General features: G+C 41.1%; 1 protein-coding gene across 24 annotated transcripts in view; it reads left to right on the top strand.

The window, feature by feature from the left end:
• EPB41L2 (erythrocyte membrane protein band 4.1 like 2) overlaps window positions 1–20,373 on the top strand; it is a 132,539-nt gene that overhangs the window by 8,264 nt on the left and 103,902 nt on the right. The window contains exon 1 of one of the 24 annotated variants that reach the window (XM_064413168.1): window positions 19,046–19,164. The exons of 22 other annotated variants lie outside the window; for them this stretch is intronic. The gene's annotated coding sequence lies outside the window, so the exon portion shown is untranslated. Of the gene's footprint in view, window positions 1–19,045; window positions 19,165–19,906; window positions 20,045–20,373 lie in introns of those variants that run through there. One more of the 24 variants, XM_064413169.1, reaches the window with a different exon arrangement.

Genomic DNA, 20,373 nt, shown 5'->3' with positions numbered 1-20,373 from the left:
GATAATTAGGGAGATTTTAGAGAAGGGAGTGTGAATAGGTATAGCTCACTGAATTCTCACGGGATCTGGCAACCTAAGGGGCCATTGTGCCTTTTAAAATAATTCTGTATGTACTTGCTTTTGTAAATGTTATGTCTTACCCATTCATCTCCAGCCTCAGTCAATATTCTGTGTACATTTGCTGTCTAAGTTCTTCTGAAATTGCATGTTCTACAGTCCATTGTCTGCCTTACAGCTGAATCTCTTTTCACTCAAGTTTCAAGTGACCCAAGGCCTATAATTGTTCTTTGTGGTTAGTTGACATCTTTCAAATCAGGGTCAAACTTCTGCCATTGAAACCTTGTCTCACTTGATTTTTATGATAACATTGACTCATTATTACCCCATGTTTCTGCATTGCCTTTGGGGGATTTGTTTTATTCCTTGACCCCTTTGTGTATACCTTTAATTTCTTACCATCTTCCATCTAATGAACAAGTTACCATCTTTATCAAATTCACTTTCAGGTTTTTCTGTCCTTCATATTTTTCAAATTAAGATCTCAGCCTGACTTTGACCATCTGCTTGTGGATGTCTGCCTTTCAGCCTATCTGCAACATCATTAAACACGGTTTGTCCTTGTCCTTGCTCTCCATATTCCTTCAGTCACCAGGAGGCACAGCTCCTGCCAGTCAGTTAATTCTTATCACATAAGCTTTATGTTTGTCTCAAACCTCTCAAAGCTCTTCTCTCAATCTTTCATGTGTTAGGCAGAAGTTAACTTTTTACCTGAGATAGAGTCTTGTCAATATAAACTGTAATGCTTACTATTGAAATTCTTGTCCAGATCGTCACCTTATGTCTCAAGTACTGGAACTGTTTTCTTTTCCTTTGGCCTTGAAAAGTGCAATATAATTCCCCTGTACAGTAATTTATAATGTCTTTGGAAAGGTAATTTTTTCTACAATTTCAACTTTTGCAATGTAACCTATCTTAAATTCCTCTTCAGCTTCTGTATTTTAGCACACAATTTAGATGTCTTGACTTTTATTTATGTTTAATGCCTGCCTTAATTATCTTGTGCTTAATATTGAGAAGATTGATTTCTTTCTCTGAAAGGTTTGTAATTTAAACAGGAGCTATTACTTGTGCCTGCATAGCTCAAGAGAAGCAGAGCCCAGGTCTTAACTGGCCTTGGGTACTGGGACCTGGATGGCCATGCTTCCTGTGGCTGTACATCTGGATGAATATACTGGGCTTCTTAGCCAAGCAAACAGCCCAAAGAGAATACTGAACTAATTAATTTGTTCTGCTCCCAGTGTGAATTTAAGTCGTTCAGAAGCAGCTCAGATATCTGTGGACAATGCTGTGTTAGTACTGTGCAGACGTGGAATCTATGTCTTTTTCCTGCACTCCTTCTTCTGTTTGGAAAAATATCACTTTTAGCACCACCAAAACTACTTTGTTTTCTCCTTTAAACTGTTGTTTACTATGATATTGCCAGAAAAAAAAATCCCAAACAACAACAGCAATAATCCTTACAACTGCTGAACTAATAATGCACTAAGACAATCTTCTAAGCCGTTTAATGCTTGTCATATGGCTCCCTGGTGTATACGCCAGTCTATCTATCTCAAATGGAGATTCTCTGCTTTACAGCTAAGGAAATGGCCACCACAAAAATCTGTCTAATGAAAACTGGACAAGGTAACTTCCTGTTTGTGTGATAAGTATCAAGCCTTGACAAAAGAGCTGGTATCCTTCGTAAACCTTCATTTTAAAATCTCATTTTAAACTACTAGTAGTTTCAGAAAAAACACATAAGAATTCCAGTAAATCATATGTTATAAAAGACATGTCTCCTTGTAAATACCTATTCCTGAATATTTTAAAGTATTATTACTTGAAAAGTTTACTGTCCCCCAGGTATATTTATAAAGATTTCTAAGTGATTCAGTGCATCCAACACTGTTAAAAATGGTCCAGTTTAATTGCAGGAGATGACATCTATGTTGGTAGAAATCCAGGATGTAAAGCCTTAATAAAAGCTGTACTGGAAGGAATAGTCTAGAGAATTATAAAGTGGTTTATATTTTATTTTAATCTGCTTTTTTGAAAGTGGCATTTTTATATTCTTTCTCTAATTTACACCGTAAAAAAGGGAATGTGTATATTGCCTCTCTACAATGAGGACAATGGAACATTTAATAAATCCTTTGCAGACAAAAGGGGGTATATGCTTACTGTGATTATGCTGTATAGAGATTTTACAGTTACTACAAGATCACTAGCACACTGGAAGGAGACAGTAGCTTTTGGAATACCAAGGCAATTTCTGCCAAAAATACTGCCCTCTTAGGATCAGAAAAAAAACGCTGTTGCTATTGTGTTCCTGCTTTCACCCATAGACTGTACATGCCTTGCATGAGTTAAAGTTGAGAATAAATACATTTAACTGAGTTAGCTTATTACAATGTCTTGACTACATTGATACTTCTGGGTGTAAACTGAAAATAAAGTATCTAAGTTGTTTGGAAAGTGCATATTTCCATATCAAAAACTATCTTGTGCTAGTTTTCATAGGCCTTGTTATGGAGTGTTCACTGTGTGGGTTGCTCTATGCTCCTTACTTGGGGGAAAGGAATCTTTGCCAGGACTAGGAGTTCATGAAAAGGTCCTGTATATTACAAACCAGACATGGAAGGTTATTAGGAACTGGCTGAACCCTGCAGAGAGGCTGACAATTCTTCTCTCTCCTTATATATTCTACCAGCACCTGATTATTTTTAGGTATGTGAAACTTGTGTCTTTAGTACTGCCCAACTGTGTGTCCCTGTCTGCCTTGTTAGTGCCAATTTTATGGAAAATGTGTGACAGTCTGTACTAATTGACACTTGCTTTTTAAAAAAAATTGTACCAGAAAATTTTAAATCCTCTCTTAAAATATTTGCCTAAACTATGCATGCAAATGTAGGCACAGTAGAATTGAAATTTATTTGTATCCTAAATAATTTTTCAAAAGATTTGGACAGTTAAGTATGGAGCAATTTTAATTTTAGCTTTTGGTCCTTTAATAATTCTTTTTCCATAGTTATGATTGGAATTTATAATGGCAGGGGAGATTCAACTGACAGATAACGTTTCACAGATTTTTCAGCTCTCCTAGAACAGAGTTGCAACTATTGGAGTTTATTCAGTGCCACAATGTTGAATTCATGGGATATTTTACTTCTGATGTCAGTAGGGCCTGGATTATTGCCCTGGTGCTGTGGCTGCCCAGGATGGAATTCTATCCACCCTGCAGTAAAAGACAAACTTGCTGTATCTTCAGTCAGAACAGAATTTCACACTTCAGGAATAACTCAAAATTATTCCACTTTGGTAGCAGATCTGCTTTAAGACTCACCTCCCAGCTCCTTTCCCCATGCTATAGGAGTGCACATTTGCCCCTGCACTACTGAAGCAGAAGAAATGAGAATAAGAACATTGAAAAAAATTGGATTAACAATACCTTAAAAAAATTAATTCTGTGGGGTTTTTAATGTGTGTCATTTTAACCGTCCACTTTATCCTAGAGTCCAGAGACAGCTGTGTCCACACAACTTTTTTGTGGATGCAAAGTACAATGCAGATTTTATCAAACTGGGAGCAGTAAACAGAGTTCATCAACTTGACTTGAGCTGGCTTTGCTGCCAAAAGCAGTGCTACACAGTTCCACAGCCTTCATGTGTATAATAATTAGCTTGTACACAAAGGGAAAAGGTGCTGTGCTCTTTTCATGATACATGGAGAAGAAAGAGAAGTGAAATTTTGGACAAGATGGTGTTTTTTTGGTTTTCTTACTTACTACACTCCTTGGATATCATGAAGAACATAATCTAAGGTCAGAGAACTGTGGTCAAAAGTACTGAGAATATCAAATATAAGCCTACATATTAGAAGTGACTTGATAGCCTGGTTTCCTTCGGCGCATATGACTTCTGTCAGCCATTGCCCTTTAACATTTGAAGTCAGTGACCAATTTCAGCCATATGTGCAAGAGGATAGTCATCTTAAAGACAATGAATGCTTTACAAGCTTTGTAAAAAACCCCTACAGTTAGCAAGAAGAGAAAGGAAAATTATTCTTTAGCAGAGGGAAAGGTTCTGAGTTCTGCTACTGTGCTTCCCCCACTTAGATGCAGTTCATCCTGTCTTTTGTCTGAGGCAGGTGCCACAGAGGAGGACCTGAGGTCACTGCAGTGGGGAAGGAGATTTCAGGACCAAAAGACATAAATCTTTACCAACCAGACTCTAATAGTTCTGCTGCTCAGCCAAACATGTTGTTTCCTCATAAGCAGCTACAGCACTTTTGGGACATGAGTAGAAAGCCCACTAGCTCAGGATTCTCTGGCAAGGCAAAGAAGCTGATTTTCATTGTGAGATAAAAATAAAACTGTTTAAAAATAAGTAAAGAAATAACTTCCTAAACAGCTTGAAGGAAACAGGAGAAAAGACCTCCCTTTTTTTCTTCTTTCCTCTTTGCCGGATACAGGGCTTACAATCCCCCGGAGCACAACACCTACAAAAGAGTGGAATTTGATAACTCATTTTTAATTACTGCCTTTATCCGCACTTCTATAAAACAAACAAATTAAAAAGCCTAAAGCTGGGCTTGCACAGGGAAAACCTAGGTGTTCATAGGACTAAATTCACCACACTTCTCTCTGCACTGTTTCTCTTTTCTTCATTCTGACTTTTGAATCTGCCCTGATGCCCTCATCTGACACAGCAACTACATCAGGGAGAGAGAAAACAGGATAGGCTTTCACTTTTGTCTGGCAGCACAAGCTTGCATTCTGTGCTTTGGAGGTTTTCAGAGGCTCTTTATTCCATGTAATGTTCCTGGAGTGGAGAAGCGTATCTTTTGTTCTTCCTTATAAAGGGATATTTTTATACACAAAGATATACAGTACACTGAATTACAAGAGTTTTTATGTATTGGATTGTGAGGCTTTAGCACAGAAATTTCTGATGAATCTTTAATTCTGCCTTACCCAAAGCATTTAACTTCAAAACCTTTAAAGCACACATGAATCAAAGCCTCAGAAACATATCAACTAATTGTAGTGACATCAAAACCAAAATGAGACTTAAACAGGTTCCACTCCTAGCATGCTAAACATGTAGCCTGCCTATATGTGCTGAGTTGCATTATCTCAGTACACATATGTATGGCTTTATATACTTGCAAGTAATTAAAATGAGGGAAGACAGACGTACGTCTTCCCTGCAAAGAGAAACAATTCTTTTATGTTTAAGCATATCTCTTGTTGTTTTAAATGTAGCTTCCACATTTTTGCTATGACATTGTGTACATCCAAAGTGACGAAGCCTGTATAGGTCTTCTGATTTCTTTAATATCGTTTCCATATTAGATAGCCAGATGGTGGAGAGCGATAATACTCTGTACTAATCACTTAGGAAGTCTACAGAGTGGTGCTTTGAGATTTAGACCCACAGCCACTGCCATCACTCCTTTGATGGAAAGCCGCAGATACTATTCCAACCAATTGAATGTTTTCAAATATATCAACACTGAACAAATTATCTAAACAGGAAAAAGACTGACAAATACCATTCAGTGCTAATGAAGAGAGGGTTTTGTCCAAAGGAAATAATTGTGTTCACAAGGATCAGAGATCAACATGGCATTATGCAATAGTATTTATACATATCTAAAAAAGTATTTTTGTGTTTTTTATGGCCATCACAAATAGAAGAGACTTACATTCCTGACTTACTTCCCCCCCCAAAAAGAAAAAAGCCTAGGAGCAGAAATCATTATCTCAATGAGTTCCTCAGTGTTTGATTTTTAATTCCACACTGAATTTAATTCCACACTGAATCTGTTCTGTCAATTGTAGGGTTTTGTAATTCCAACAGATCGATCAGCAGAAACCTTTTTCCTACAGTAATATTCATTTATGTACAGGAATACCTTTTTGCTTATGTTTCTACCTTGAATATACTTGGTTTCTTTTCTGAATGATGCATTGTTAGTCTGTGGGCGCATTTTACAAGAATGAAATGTCAGATGTGCCCATTCCTAATGTCACAGACTTTTTTATATGCCTGCTTAGATTTCTACGTTATAAAGGAAAAATATTTCTCTGTGAAATTTACTTCTATTGTTAAGCATTTCATTAAAAACCCACACTGCAGGCTCTACTCCAGACTGGCAACCAGAGGCTCTGGAAAAAGAGACTAAGGCAGCACTGATCAGCACTCAAATATGATAAGCAAGCAGACTAAACATGTAAACAAGTCCTGTGCTGAGTGCTTTGTTTTGGTAGCACCAATTGTCATTTCAGTACAGGAACAAACAACCCACTTCAGGCTATCTGGTTTATTAATTGTAGAACACTTGAAATGGTAAAAAGAAAACACAAAATAATGTTAAACTAAAAGGTTTGTAAGATACTTCTCAGAACTGGGCTGATCTAGTCACAATTTTCAAACTGCAGCAATGTTTTACTCCAGCCCTAGGGTAAAATAAGCATCTTCATCATCCTGATATTTGTACAACACTGTACTAACGTTGCAAAAAATGGTGGACTTTATAGAAATTCCCTCTCACCTATCCAGCATTATTTTTTAGTGCACTGAACAAATATTTACTCAGCATTTCTGAAAATCAGACTCTTTAATACCTGAGAAAAACAAAGATGTCATTATCTAAAAAAAACATTTATGTTTCTCAGTGTGTATTTTTTCTCTTATTATGCTTAGTAAAAGAATGTATTAATGTTTTGGATAACACTATTAAATTGCTAACTTTAATTAGATTTTTCTCTCCTATCCTAAATCCCCATCTCTGTATTATAGTATGTATCACTGTAGAATCATTAGTTACATTACCATGCAATGTGGCATTTTGCAATGCTGCCCAATAAGCCTGAAGCCAGAAGGCTTGATTTTAACCTTGAATGACTTCATGGAGTTATTCTTCATATACACTAATACATTAAAAATCAAACATTGGATCATAAATTATATAAAAACCAGCACTCAACACATACTACTGTTACAGCATGCAGTTGTGAAATGTACATGGGAAATAAACAAAGCATTAAGGAATGTCTTTAAAATGAGGATGGAGCAGCACACAGAGAGGAAGAACATGTAAACAAGTGGTGGAAAAGAGCAGATGTGTGCTGTTTAGACACACAGGCAACTTGCCTGAGGGAAGTTTGGATTATTGAGCTAACATAGCAAAGATACATAGTCTGTTCACATTTAAATCATAAGAGGGTTTGTGCATGTTGTGTGAAGAGTGTTCCCACTACTTCTCTAAAGTAGGTGGTTTCTTAGCACATAAAGCAAATTTGCAGTTCAGTTTACCTAGAAATTTCCTCAGAAATGCTGATAAATGCTGCATCTAGTATAAAATTCAACAGAGATGCAAATTACAGAAGCCTCTCCAAGATTGCTGCCTAGAGTACCTAGAAAAGGAATCTATTCTTTAGAAAAAGCAGCAATTTGTTCATGGTGAAATTAGTGTTAGAACTAAAGACTATAGCAATAGTCAGTTGTTTGTAGCCATAAAAATTAGTTTTCCATGCGACTCAGGCTTGCACATCTTACCAGTGTCAGAATCTCCCCTATGCCTGTTCTTGCCATATTTCATAACTTTGCTGAAGCTTTAGCAGAGTAGGGACAGAATACAGTCTCTTGCAGCAGTCAGACGGGAAAAGGAAGAGAAGGAGGAGATTGCAGAGGAGAGAGGTGATGTCAAGTGAGGTGTAAGTTTTAAAAGGAAAAGGGGTGCCCCAACTGGGCCCTGAAGGAATGGACAGATATGACTTGCCCAGAAAATCCAGGTATAGTATTTTCTCTTCTTAAAGAAGGGCAGCTTAGGGAATTTGTAGTGTGTTTTTGAGCTGCAGAGATGCAGAGCTGTTTGTGTGCCTGTCCACGTGCTGTAAGCAACTTCTAGGAAGGCATTTGGTTACTCTTTCTCCCAGCATGGTTCCCCCCCTGTCCTTCCCACCCTATTACTCCTTGCTGGATCTTGCACTTTTCACTCCACTGCTTGGCTCTGCAGTTCTCTCTGAGCAAGAGAAAACACTTCAGTGCTGCCAATCCTTCTGCAGGGCCTGTGGGTACATTTATGCATTGATGATGGCAACTGTGTGTGGGAGCTATGCGCAGAGAGACTGTGGACTGATGGAGTGGAAGGGGGAGGAGAGGGCCTGCCATGGTCTTAGGTGACAGACACCTGGCACAGGAAGACCAAAAGTTGTTTGAAAAGCCTAGCAAAGAACTCTTCCAATTTTCCTGATCTTGCTGCAGTAACTCATCTGCTGGCTCGCCACAGAAAAGTGAAGGAAAAGAGACAATATAATGGTGATGTGTAGCGAAAAGAGCAAACAAATGGTGAGATTAAAGGAACTCAGTGCATCCTTTAAATTGCTTCTCCTTTTGAATTAGTCACAATTACTTTTGAACTGAGCCATGCTTGGCAGAAGACTACTAGTAAACCTTAAAAAACAGGGTGATTGAAGCCTTCAGGAGCAGGGAGTCTAAGGCTGTCAGGCTTCCTGCAGGATAGAGGCTTACAGATTTTATTTGAGAGAGGAAGAATAAGTAACACTGCTAGGCTGGAAGCCAAGCCACTAGAAAAGAGTTGTGGAGTAAAGGGGAATCCAGGCAAAGTCCCTGAACACCACTGCCTCCTGACAGATTTGTGAGAGGCTGCTGTTGTGCAAAGGAACGGCTGAATGTGTCGAGTGATACTCAACCTCCCTTTCCAAGAATGTGAAAAGCTGTCTATAAAGTATACATGCAGTATGTTGTATAAAACTCTCCTGTGAAGTAAGCACAACACTATTTATATCTATATTTTTATACTGGTACTAAACAAGGTTGACAGCACATGAGATTACAGACCCATGCTTGTCATGGGTTAAACTGCACAGGGTTTGTAAACAGTGCGTAAATATGCTATATGATACAGCAGCACGTCACTAATCCACGGTAATGCAGGGAAGCCCCGGTGCAGATTAGTGGGGTTTGTGGATTACGGGCTGAGAGGGCATTTGAGGGGAAGTCAGCCATGTCTCAGGGCAAACTCCCTGCTCCACTCAGCAGCCCAGTGGAACTCTTGTGGCTGGAAGGAGCTGCCAGGGGCACGTCCGCTCTGCTCGGCTCCAAAGACATTAAGAGCAATGCTGATGCTGTTATTGCTTCTTTTTCAAATGTTGTAGTAGGCCTGCTCCAAACAGGGAATTGCACTCCTAGTCTCCCTTGAATCACTTTAAACACTTAGCACACACCTGCTGTGTAGACATTTCAAATCAAATTAAAGTGAAAATTATGTGTTGGATATGGATTTTGTAAGGAATTCTAACCTGCTCTGTGCACAGCTTGGATGGACAGATGTTATTCTGTATGTACAGTGCAAAAGTTAGTTTCTGAGAGTTTCTAGGCTAAACAGTAGTGATGTCAACAAATACATTGTTTCTGATTTTATATATATTATGGCTGTTCCACTCACCCAAAAGAAAATATCACTCCCTAATTCACAATAATTTAGAATTGCATACAGTAAAATACTTTTCCTTATTAACAATACAACTAGTATACACATACACTTTTAACTGTTATAGATGCTTTTACTCATATAAAACTGAAATACTGCTAAATGTCATATGGATAATAGCCAAAGTTACTGTCATGATAAAATATCAGTAAAGGAAACATGCTGATTAAAGATTTTATATTTAATAAAGCAATCATGCAGTATCAAAAAAATAGAAATTGGATATTTGGGCCCAATATTGATATTCATTGTAATTTCTTCCTTTCAAGAAACAAAATGAATAATCCATATTTAAAAAAGAATAGCATGAAGTGTTTGGCTGTGTGTCAGGCAAATTTTATATTATCTGAAAATCAGGGTGCTGATTATTTTTTATATAGGACACCACAGATGTCTTGGCAATGTCATGGCTAAATGTGGTATACTTTTGTCATGCTAAAAAGTTACCTGAGGCAAAGACTTGAGATAGAAGATTTTAAGGAGATCAGCTCTTTGTGAAGCACATTTTCCCCTCAGCAGTCTATAGGCACAGACAATGAGTTTGTCCATTTTAAGTTTATTGACCTTTGTGAATACAGTATTTGAAACTGCTAACAGACTTCTTTGAAAATCAATGCTAGTTGTGAAGCTGTTTGTTATCTATCCAATGTTTTTTCTTGAGTGTGATTAATGAAAAAGAAAATTACATCAGTGAAATTGAAAAGTCAGATTAATTAAAAAGGAAGCATTCATTCCATTCTCCCTTGGAAAAGCAAAATTGAGAAGAGATGGATATTTTATCTGGATCCACATATCTGAACTACATATATAATAATGTAGTTCACCACAGACCAATTAAACTTCTAATAGTTAATCCAGAGAAAAGATTGTGTGGAATTCTATACCTATATTGTAGTAGAAAAAGAAAATCAAACTAACTTGCTTCTTTAACTTATTTTGGCCTAAGCTTGCAAAAGTAAAGCACTTGATTCACACTGTTGGCCATATTACAGTGTAAAACATACAGGATAAAATAGAAGCCCCCTGTGCTGTCAAGAGAGGTTGATTTATAGTGATAGGGTGAAGCCAGGATTTGACCTTGCTTTCTTTTGTCACCATTAAGAGTCTTACATGGAATACTGAGAATTAGAAACATCAACATAAGTACCAGTTTTTCTGTAAAACATGTTTTTCTGACACATTTTCTGACAGCAGCACATAAGGCCTTTTCTCAAGCAGTTTGCTGTAAAGGCAAAGCCTTTGCTGTTTTGCTGTTTCTCACAAGCTTGCTGTTAGGCTAAAGCCTAACTGGCTGCATGTGAAATTTCTTGAGGGCAAAACTAGTTTCCAGTTCTGCAAACAGACATAAATATGAACTAGGTACCAAACTGTCTGCAGGACAATCAATATAAATGTTAACACCCAGTACAGGGTAACTTGTCTGTAGCCAGGTTCCCCGAATCAACTGCGTTTGTAACATAGATGGGGCCCCACAAGCTATTCAAAGAAACCATTGCAAAAGCTGCTTGTCATTTAATGATTGCATTAGCACCATTATCTACTATCTAATCGATGCTGTGATTGACAACTTTGCAAATCAAATTAGCTTTCAGTCTGCCTATGAATATAGCATGGCTAGGAATGGAAAATTGTGTGGGCATCAATTTGTGGAAAATGAGCAACCTTCAAAGGTATGAAACAGAAAATCACTGATATTGAAGATTAGTTGCAACAACTATACACCAAGATATACTAAAATCACTCCTGTGATTTTATTCACATCTTGCATCGCATCACTCCAATGTTGCTCACATACAGTGAGGGGAAGTTCCCACCCAATGACATCATAGTTTGTCTTTGGCTACAACCAGCTACATATTTTTAAAGAGGTCCTGTTTGTTCCATAACTGAACTCTTCACCTTTTGATTATATGTTTTGATGGGGGGGGGGGGGTTAAAAGGAAAAAGCCTGCTAGTAAATTTACTTGAACTTGGCATTCACAGTCTCAGACTTGGGTGGGCTGCATTCCCTCCTCCGGTTACACCCTACCTGAAATCCTTGTATGTTAAATCACTTGACTAGTTCAGCCTTAATGGTTGGGTCATACCCTGGGAAGCAAGTTCAGAGATACTGGAAATGTGTGCTTACAAAAACACACATAATTGTAGAAAAATATGTGGCCAAACTAAGAGAGAAACACTGAGACTGTGGAAAAACAAACAAACAAACCCACAGTTATTTGGAAGAAAAAAATTATCTCTTAGTTGTGATGAAGTGTGACAAAAACACAAATTATTGCTACCCTTCCAGAGACACATTTTTTTGAAGAGAAACACCTCCCCACTCCCTCCCTCCCTTCCTCCCAATCAGGAAACTTTAAACTATTTTTACATATTAACACAAATGTTAATATTCCTATCTTTTTCTGTTGCTACAAATGCATTCCCTATTAAAAATACGTACGAGAAAAAGGTATTTCTGTAAACATCTGGATCTTCATGTCAGTGGAGCGAGCTATTGATAAGCATGAACTATTGGAGAAGTTTTATGTCACAATCAACTGAAGTGGATTTATTATTACATTTATAGACACACAACTTTTGTGTTTTCCCTAGCAGCAATCTCAAAGATGGAATCAGCAGGCAATTTTCTAATGGTCTGTAGATAATTGATAGGATGCATAGTGCTGCTTTCTTGCTTCCACATATTTGGAGGAGTAGCCAGGAAAAGTCAGGAATCTTATTTAAGCACTTGGAATGGGACAGATATAAGTATCTTAACTGCCTCTTGTATGAGCTGTCCTCACAGAGAAAGTGAAGGCCAGAACCACAGCTGGAACATTTAGGAACAGTTAGCTGGAACTAAATATTTTCTTAACATTACTTTTCCATTGGAGCAGTTTCTGTGGTTGGCCCTGTTTGTTCCACAAATCAAACCAGAGGTGATCCATGGCACCAGTACACTGGCCTGGGAAAGACTGCTTTAGAACATCCTCAGCACATATCCTAAAGAATAGAAGCAGAGTGGATGGTGGATGTGGATGTTTTTTATTTTGAAAAAGTTATAGTTTTGGAAAACAGGTAAATGGTTGGTTATGGTATCAAGCCTGTGGGTTTCCCCCTTTTCTAGAATTGTGAGAAGAAATGGCTAAGTACCATTTCTACTGGGGATTTTTGGTGTGGGTTTTTTTGGGGGCAGGGAGTGTTGCTGATTTGATTTTGTAATTATGTTGTGAATTCCTATGTTTTTGCTATTGGAAAGTTTCAAAATTAGCAATAGTCAGGGAGTGGTAGAAACTTAGAATTTTTGGAAAGTAAAAAAATATTCTGTTCGAAACTCTTGCAGAAAATTGACTTTACTCCTTTACAAGTATTCTGATCTATATCCTGATTTGTCTTTATTGAAGTACTGGTGCCAAGGCTCCCACTCAGTTGTGAGGTTAGCGTGGAACTCATCTAATTAACTAATGTCCTCTTTTCTCGTGTGGTCTGTCACGCTGTGATACGCACTTTCCAAAGTTGTCTTAGTGAATGGTTTGGCTTCCTACCACAGGACAGCGTAATACAAAAACTTATTTAAATAATCCTGGTGAATCTGTTCCTACAAGGTGTTTAGTGATTAATACTTAGTTCCAATCATCCCCAGTTTCTTCAATCTTTGCTAAGTGGCAAGGTTTCCCACATCTTGATCTCAGGATCTTAAGATGGATGATTCTAGGAATATGTACAATGGACACTGTAATGGTGATGTAAATATCCATTTTACCATTGAGGACAATGGGACCAGGGTGGGACCTTAACCTATTTGGCACAGCTGTCATGAGACTCCAATAAAAATAAAAAACATCCCTCCCGGCTTACATTTTCACAATTCTATTTATAAGCCCCATGTAAATGCCTTTCAAATGTGATAGTTATCTACAGCTTTTTTCAGCTAAGTAAGATCCCTCTCTCACAAAACTTGATGATGACACAAGCTCTCTCCAGCTGGAGTCCAGAAGCTTTCAACACTGCTTAGTATATTAGAATCAGAAATATTTTAGACGTGTTAACTAAGATTGTATACAAATTGAGACGATACACCTCCTTTGCTTCACTGAAGATGCCTCTGGAGTGTCTTTTGGTTGGTTTGGTGCAGCTATGAAATAAGTAACTTATTTTCTTTCTTAATGGCTTTCATCCTGTACTTTATTACCACACAATCATGTTTCAACTACATTTCTTTAGGCATAACTGATTTTGAGCCCGACTTGGCCTGCGAGGTTGGATCTTTCCATCTGTTGTGGATGTTTGCTCTACAAACAAAATCTAGGTCTTCAGCAACACTTGCCACTTACCCTTGCCAATATTTGTTATCCGCTTCACTACCCAGCCGGTAGTGATGCCAAGCAGCAACATCAAGGGAACACAGGCTTTTCACATCAGCAGTCACTTTGAACTGCTAGTTGTTTTTTGCTGTTCAGTGGAATTTATGTTGTGGCTTTGATTTTGACACTTAACAATACTACAGAATCAAACAAATGGGCAATCTAAAGGCAAAAGAAAAGTATAACCTATGGGTATACATTTCATGATGAACGTGGCATATTTCCTATGTGATTCTCTCCTCCCTTTCCCCTTTTCCCCCAGCCTCCCCCCCACACCCCTTCACTCTAGCTGAATGAAAAGTTTAAATTCACTGTGTTTATCTTACATCACATACTGCTCATATTCAGGACTATTTGTTATTTTATGGTTTTCCTTTAACACTCCATACTCCACAATTTCTATTGCTATAAAAGGTGCAAAGGCCCTTAAGGTGTCCCTTTTCTTCAGACATAAAAACAGGCTTCTTTTCTTTAATGGGATGGTCCAACAATGCACATCTACAGAGACATGTCCTAACTTGAGGACAGCCCTTAAGTCAGTATAGCACTAACCAAGAAGAATCTTAGCAATTCAGAAGATGCAGTCGTAGGAATGACTCCTTTAACCAGTAGTGTCTGCAAGATCAGAATCTTACTAATTCCAAACCCCCACAATTACATTTATCAGCTTATAATTACCATACAAGAGGTGTCAGAGTGGGATTGCTGCATTTGTCCTCCCTGTCAGCACCAGAGCTGGGGTGTGAGAAGACTCATGCCTTCACACTGCAGCAATACAACTTGTCTCTTGTTTTGGGCTGTATCTTATGTGTCAAATCTGGGGTGAGAGAGAATCCAATGCACTGTTCTACTGCCAGAAGCACAATGCAGAATCACACATTAAAAAAGTACCCAGTTGGAAGGGACGTTCCTTGACCAGCAATCAAATATAGTGGCAGCATCCACTCCTGGGATGCCAAAGGGTACCTTTCACATCATTCATGTGCATAAATTGTGTAACTTTGAGCTCCAGACACTGCATACAAATGACATTACGGGCATATGAAGTCTCCTGTGCCAAGAGGTTGAAAATATTGTCCATGATAAGTGTCTTCATCAGTTATACATTTTTTATCACACTAAAATCACAGGTAAAATTATCTTCTTCTCCTACTGTGCATTTTTATGCTGTAGCATACTTTATTCCAAAATGAATACATTATGGAAGATATTTTCAGCCATTAATTGAATGCCTTGGAACCTTGCTGAATGCCAGTGGACTTGCCTGCAAACTAACCTCTGGGAAAAAATACATTTCCTTTCCAGAAAGCAGCCTCCTAGAAGCTTGTTCCCATCTATAAGAAACATTTATGGAAGGAGAGACAATTTTCAGGACCAGCTTCCAGACCACTCAGGAATCTATTTATCTTAGGAACCACTCAGGAATCTACTTAGAAACCACAATGATGTTGCTGAGTAACTAAAGTTAGTCACTAAATATAACTAACTAAGTGTAACTAAAGCAGTTATATTATTTTACCAGGAATAGATTAGGCAGTTTTCTTGTGTTTACTTCAGCCATTTCTGGAATCTTTTTCTTATTCATTTTTCCTTCAAAATCTGTGAAAAGGAGACATCTTTACATACAAGACAGCAGTGTAAGTATTTTTCCTAATGTCTTATTTTCTGTTAACATCACACAGTTTATAATTAGAAATGGACATTTTCCCTTATTTTCTTTTGTAACAGACACTGCTCATGGTTGTGCCAACAGATTAATGTGGAGACTACAGAATGAACATTATAAAAGTGTCATTTAGGTAAAGCTAAGAAGCAAAGTGGCTCAAGAGTTGTGCAAACAGCCATTTTGACTACAGATTTATAATCCATAGGCAGCAGCTCCTACGCTGCAGCCTTTCTATGTCTTGAACAGTGTGTAGGTTGTATCAGCACTTTAAAGAAATTTTGCATATTGAGTGCAACAACAGATTGGTAACAGTTCTTATCACTGTGGTATAAAACTTAGATATAAACTCAGAGAAGTGGAAAGGGGATTGAGAAAAATATCAGAAACTACATTAATGGCTTTTCTCTAGTGCTAGTACAGCAGAGTACATATCCCAAAAATGTTGCATGTTCCACTTGAATATGAGGAAAAAGTTCTTTACTGTGAGGGTGGTTGTGGACTCTCCTTCAATAGATACTCAAGAAATATCCTGTGCAATGTGCTCTAGGATGCCCTGCTTGACCAGGGAAGTTGGATCAGCCACCAATTCTTCACCAATTCTGTGAAAATCAGAGGACTAAGAAAATCACCACCTGACATGCTGCATAGAGAATGACACAGACTTTATCTGGATACCCAGATGTTCCATTACTCTGCTTAAGAAATTCTCTACATCCTTCTCCTCTTTAGGACATGTTTGTCCCGCAATAAAAATTCAGGAAAAGCACATACCACAACATGTATCACATTTTATGTTGTTTAAAGAAATGTATATTTTTAATTTAATGAAACTGCCAGGCTATTTAGTCTTCCAAAACTGTAGATCAGAGAAGCAAAGTTTGTCAGAAGGCAGCAGACTTCTCCAGAAACAAATGGTCTAAAGCCAGTGTGAGAAGAAATAGGAGTGTAAATAAAGCTCTGGGAGGTACCTTTAACTGGGATTCTGAGCAGAAGTCCAAGTCTTGCTGAGGAAAGAGGAAAAAAGAAGCAGTTCCTTTGAAGTCTTCCTAAATTTTCTAATCTAGGGAAAGTTCATTGCCAGCATTTCCACCAGTTTTAGCAACATTGGAAACCTTAATGAAGACAAGATTTTTGCAGGGCCAGTTTGTTTTAGTAATGGTATTTGCTCAGGCCAATGGTATTATAAGATTGGCAGCCACACAAGTACTGGCAATGAGAGACAGCAGCTGGGATGGTGCAAACTTAGGAAGCCTCTGAAAGCAGCAGAGACCAAGTTTCTCCTGTTGCACCCATAAGTCTTTTACAGTAGTAGTTACTGGTTTTAGGCATGCATGGGAATCTGAGAGAAACTGGCACATATTCTCTTATCATTCTTCATGCTTAGTGATATTACAGCATCTGAGGAACGAACCAGAAAATATTTGAGTTTTAGAGTCTGTTCTGCATATAGAAAGCATCTAGAGGTAAAACCATAACCCAGTAGTGCTGTGGTAATTGTAGCATCTGCTGTATCAAATTAAAAAATGCAGTGACTAGTTTTCATGAAAAAGAAAAATGATACTCCATCTCCTTTTGAAAGACTCAAAAGGCTTTTTTAATGCTGTTTTTGAATGCGGAGCAAGAGATACTAAAAATAATTCATCAGATTTATTTAAATTATGCAGTGTATTACATAAAACATGAAGATTACAACATCAAGCAATATAGCTGGAACAAATTAAAACTGCTTGTGCATATGCATTATAATTCCTTCTTTAATTACTGGTCCCTAACCTCTTTCAGTGGATGCAGAATGAACATGTGGAATTAAGCACAGATACCTAATGGTGCCTGCTCTCTATTCATTGCCAACTCATTGCTTCTCTCTGCTTACATTAATTTCCTTTAAGAGCTCTCCTATGAGCTGCATGGTTGCTTTTACTTCTGAAGCACTAAGATTAAAGAAAAAATATTAATCCATGTCAAATAGGACTTGATTTCTTGATGCTGCACATTATGAAATATGTAGATTATTTAGTGTATTGCCTGTTGACTTAATTTTCACTAGTGGGCTACCCTAAATGAAACCCCAGCATCTTAAGATTGGCATTGTGAAAACACATCCCTCAACCTCTTCACAAAAAATCAGACTAAAGCTATGTGTAACATGGCATCACACAGAGATTTTTGAGAAAGAAAATTTGGTGTCTTACAATTTTTTTCAGAATTCTGTAAAGAGCAGTCAGCAATCTCAGTCATGATCCTGTTCCCTGCCTGATAATTTTCCTAGAAATTACACAGGGATTGCATATAAAATGCCTCATTTTACTACACGGCTCTGCTCCAAAGTAGAAAAATCTGTTCTGTGTACTACAGAAGGCACAGCCTGGTACACGTGAAGGCTAGGCAAGAAATTTGTAGTTAACTTTAGGTTATAATGCACAAAAGGCATGAACTGGTACAGACAACATATATTATGTGGTGGATTTTGCAAAATCGGTATGACTGCACACAATGTAAACAATTTTCTGTTTCCATAGCACTCCCAGGGCCTGCAGCCTGTGCAGAACAGCGGTTGCCATGAGTTTTTCATATCCAGGCCTTTTAGCAGTCAGAATCCACACACATCCAAACACCTCAGGCAAGTGAAAGTCAAGCGCCATCAGAAAATGCAGGTTGTAAGGAGGCCTCTCACTTAACCTCCAGCTCAACAGCAAGGCCAGCTGCGTGGTCAGCCCAGGTTGCTCAGGACTGCATCTGCTTGGGAGTGGAAATCCCAGAGGAACCCACTCCCTCGGCCCAGCTGGCCGCAGCATGAGGAACTTTTTCCTTACACCCTGCCTGATGCTCTCATTTCACCTCACTCCCCTTGTCCCTCAGCAGGACACCGAATCCCTGGCTGCCTCTTCTGGACCCGGTCCCCACCAGTGTCCCGTCCGCAGGCCGCGGCAGTCCCGACCCTCCACTTCCCGGCACGGGAGGGTCGCTCCGGCGCCGCCACCGCGGGCATCCATCCCGCCGGGCTCCCGCCGCCGTGTCCGCGCCAACCGCGTGCGGGGCCCGGCTGGAGGCGGCACCTGCCGAGGGCTGCGGAGAGCCGGGAGGGGTCACCGCCTCCCCTCCGCGCAGCCCGCGGTGCCGCAGGAGCTCATTCCACTTGGAGACACCGCGGGACAGCGGCACCACACCGCACCCGCACGGCCGGCACCCTGCCTGGACTCGCCCAGGGCCATGGCTCGCCAGCGGCGCTGCCGGACCGTGTCTCTCCGGTGCGACGCCCGCGCTGCGACACGGCTCCCGGAGCCTGTCCCGGCCCCCCGCTAGAACGGCAGCCCCGACGGGCAGCGGCCGCCGAAAGCGGCCCAGGAAGAGCGGGCGGGGGCGAGGCGCTGCCCGCGGAGATTGACGACTGCGCCAACCAATGGCGACGCGGAGAGCACGGGGGCGTGGCCAGGGCGGCCCGGCCGGGCAGGGACGGGGGCGGGGCGCGGGGGCGGGCGGGGCGCGGATTGGCCGGGGGGCGGGGCCGGCGGGGTTTTCTCCCGGGCTGGGCTGACGGCCGCGGCCGGGAACTTCGGGAGCGTGCGGCGCCAGCGGCCCTTCCAGCGGCAGGTACCAGCGGGAGCGGTCCCGGGGGAGCGGTCCCGGGGGAGCGCGACTTGCGCCGGCAGTGGGCAGCGGGGGATGGCGGCGAGGAGGGGGTCGGGCAGCCGTGGCGCTGCGCTGGCGGTGCGCTGGGGGCCGCTTTGCCGCGTATCCGTCGCCGTTTTCACTGGTCCGCTGCGCTTGCCGCGGGATGCGGAGGCTGCGGGCGGGGCCGGCCCGGCGGATCGGGTAGAGCTGCCCCCTCCCTTCTTCCTTCCCTCCTTCTGTGCCGGCCCCGGGCGGCGGGGCGGGCGGAGGGGGGCCGTGGGCGCCGCGGCCGGCAGGGGGCGGCAGCGGCCCCGAGGACGCGCGTCCGGGGGCGGCGGGGGCGCGCGGCTCCAGCCGCAGCCCCTCCGCCCCGGGCGGGCAGCGCAGCGGCCGGCGGGGCTGGCTCCTCCCTGCCTCCCTCCCTGCTTTTCCCGCAGCCTTGGGCGCTGCTCCCGGCGAGGCGAGCCGTGCGGGGCCGCTCCTCGCCGCTCGGTTCCAAGCCTCCCTCGCCGGGCTGCCGGCGCGGGCGGTGCCTCCGGCCGCGGCTCGGGGCACGCCGGCCGGCGCTGCGCGGGCTCCCGCGGGTGCTGCCGTGCCCGCATCTACCGCGCTCTTGGCTCGTCTGCCTCTGGTCTGGGGCCAGATGAAAGGGCACCCCCTTTCCCCGAAAAAATCTGTCCCGATGGCTGTTGGTGCCTTTCCCGCACCCGTCGCGTGAATGCTGTGTGAAGAGAAGCGTTTGGTTTCCTAATTTCCTTCCTCCCGGAGCACCACTCCTCTCCTCCTGATAACTTCATCTATTTGCATCTTGGGCTGTTCCTTTCTTTCGTCTGTAAGTTAGCAACTGCAGAAAAATGAGGTAAATAGGCCCCCGCACTGAGGCTGTTTGCCAAGAATCAGATAGGGGGTGAAATCGAGGAAGACTTCGCATCGCTAATTTCTCTTCTCTTCAGGATTAGGGTAAAATTATATGTAGAATCCTCTTATATGGTTTGTACCTACTGTTTTAAAATAAGGCTCCCTTTCAAGATGTGATGACATAGCCTCTGAGCATTATACACTGAGATTTAAAAAAAAATAATTATTTATAGGTTTAGGTCTAAAGTTCCTTTCCTATTATTGTTCTCTTGTAAGGCTTTGATTACAGTAGTCTGAAGTCTGAATACACTCAAAAGCGCTATTAACGCT

This window comes from Passer domesticus, chromosome 3 (assembly GCF_036417665.1).
Source record: "Passer domesticus isolate bPasDom1 chromosome 3, bPasDom1.hap1, whole genome shotgun sequence".
In the NCBI taxonomy this organism is placed as follows: Eukaryota; Metazoa; Chordata; class Aves; order Passeriformes; family Passeridae; genus Passer; species Passer domesticus.
Note: the sequence above shows the minus strand (reverse complement) of the source record. Positions and strands in the feature narration are given on the sequence as shown.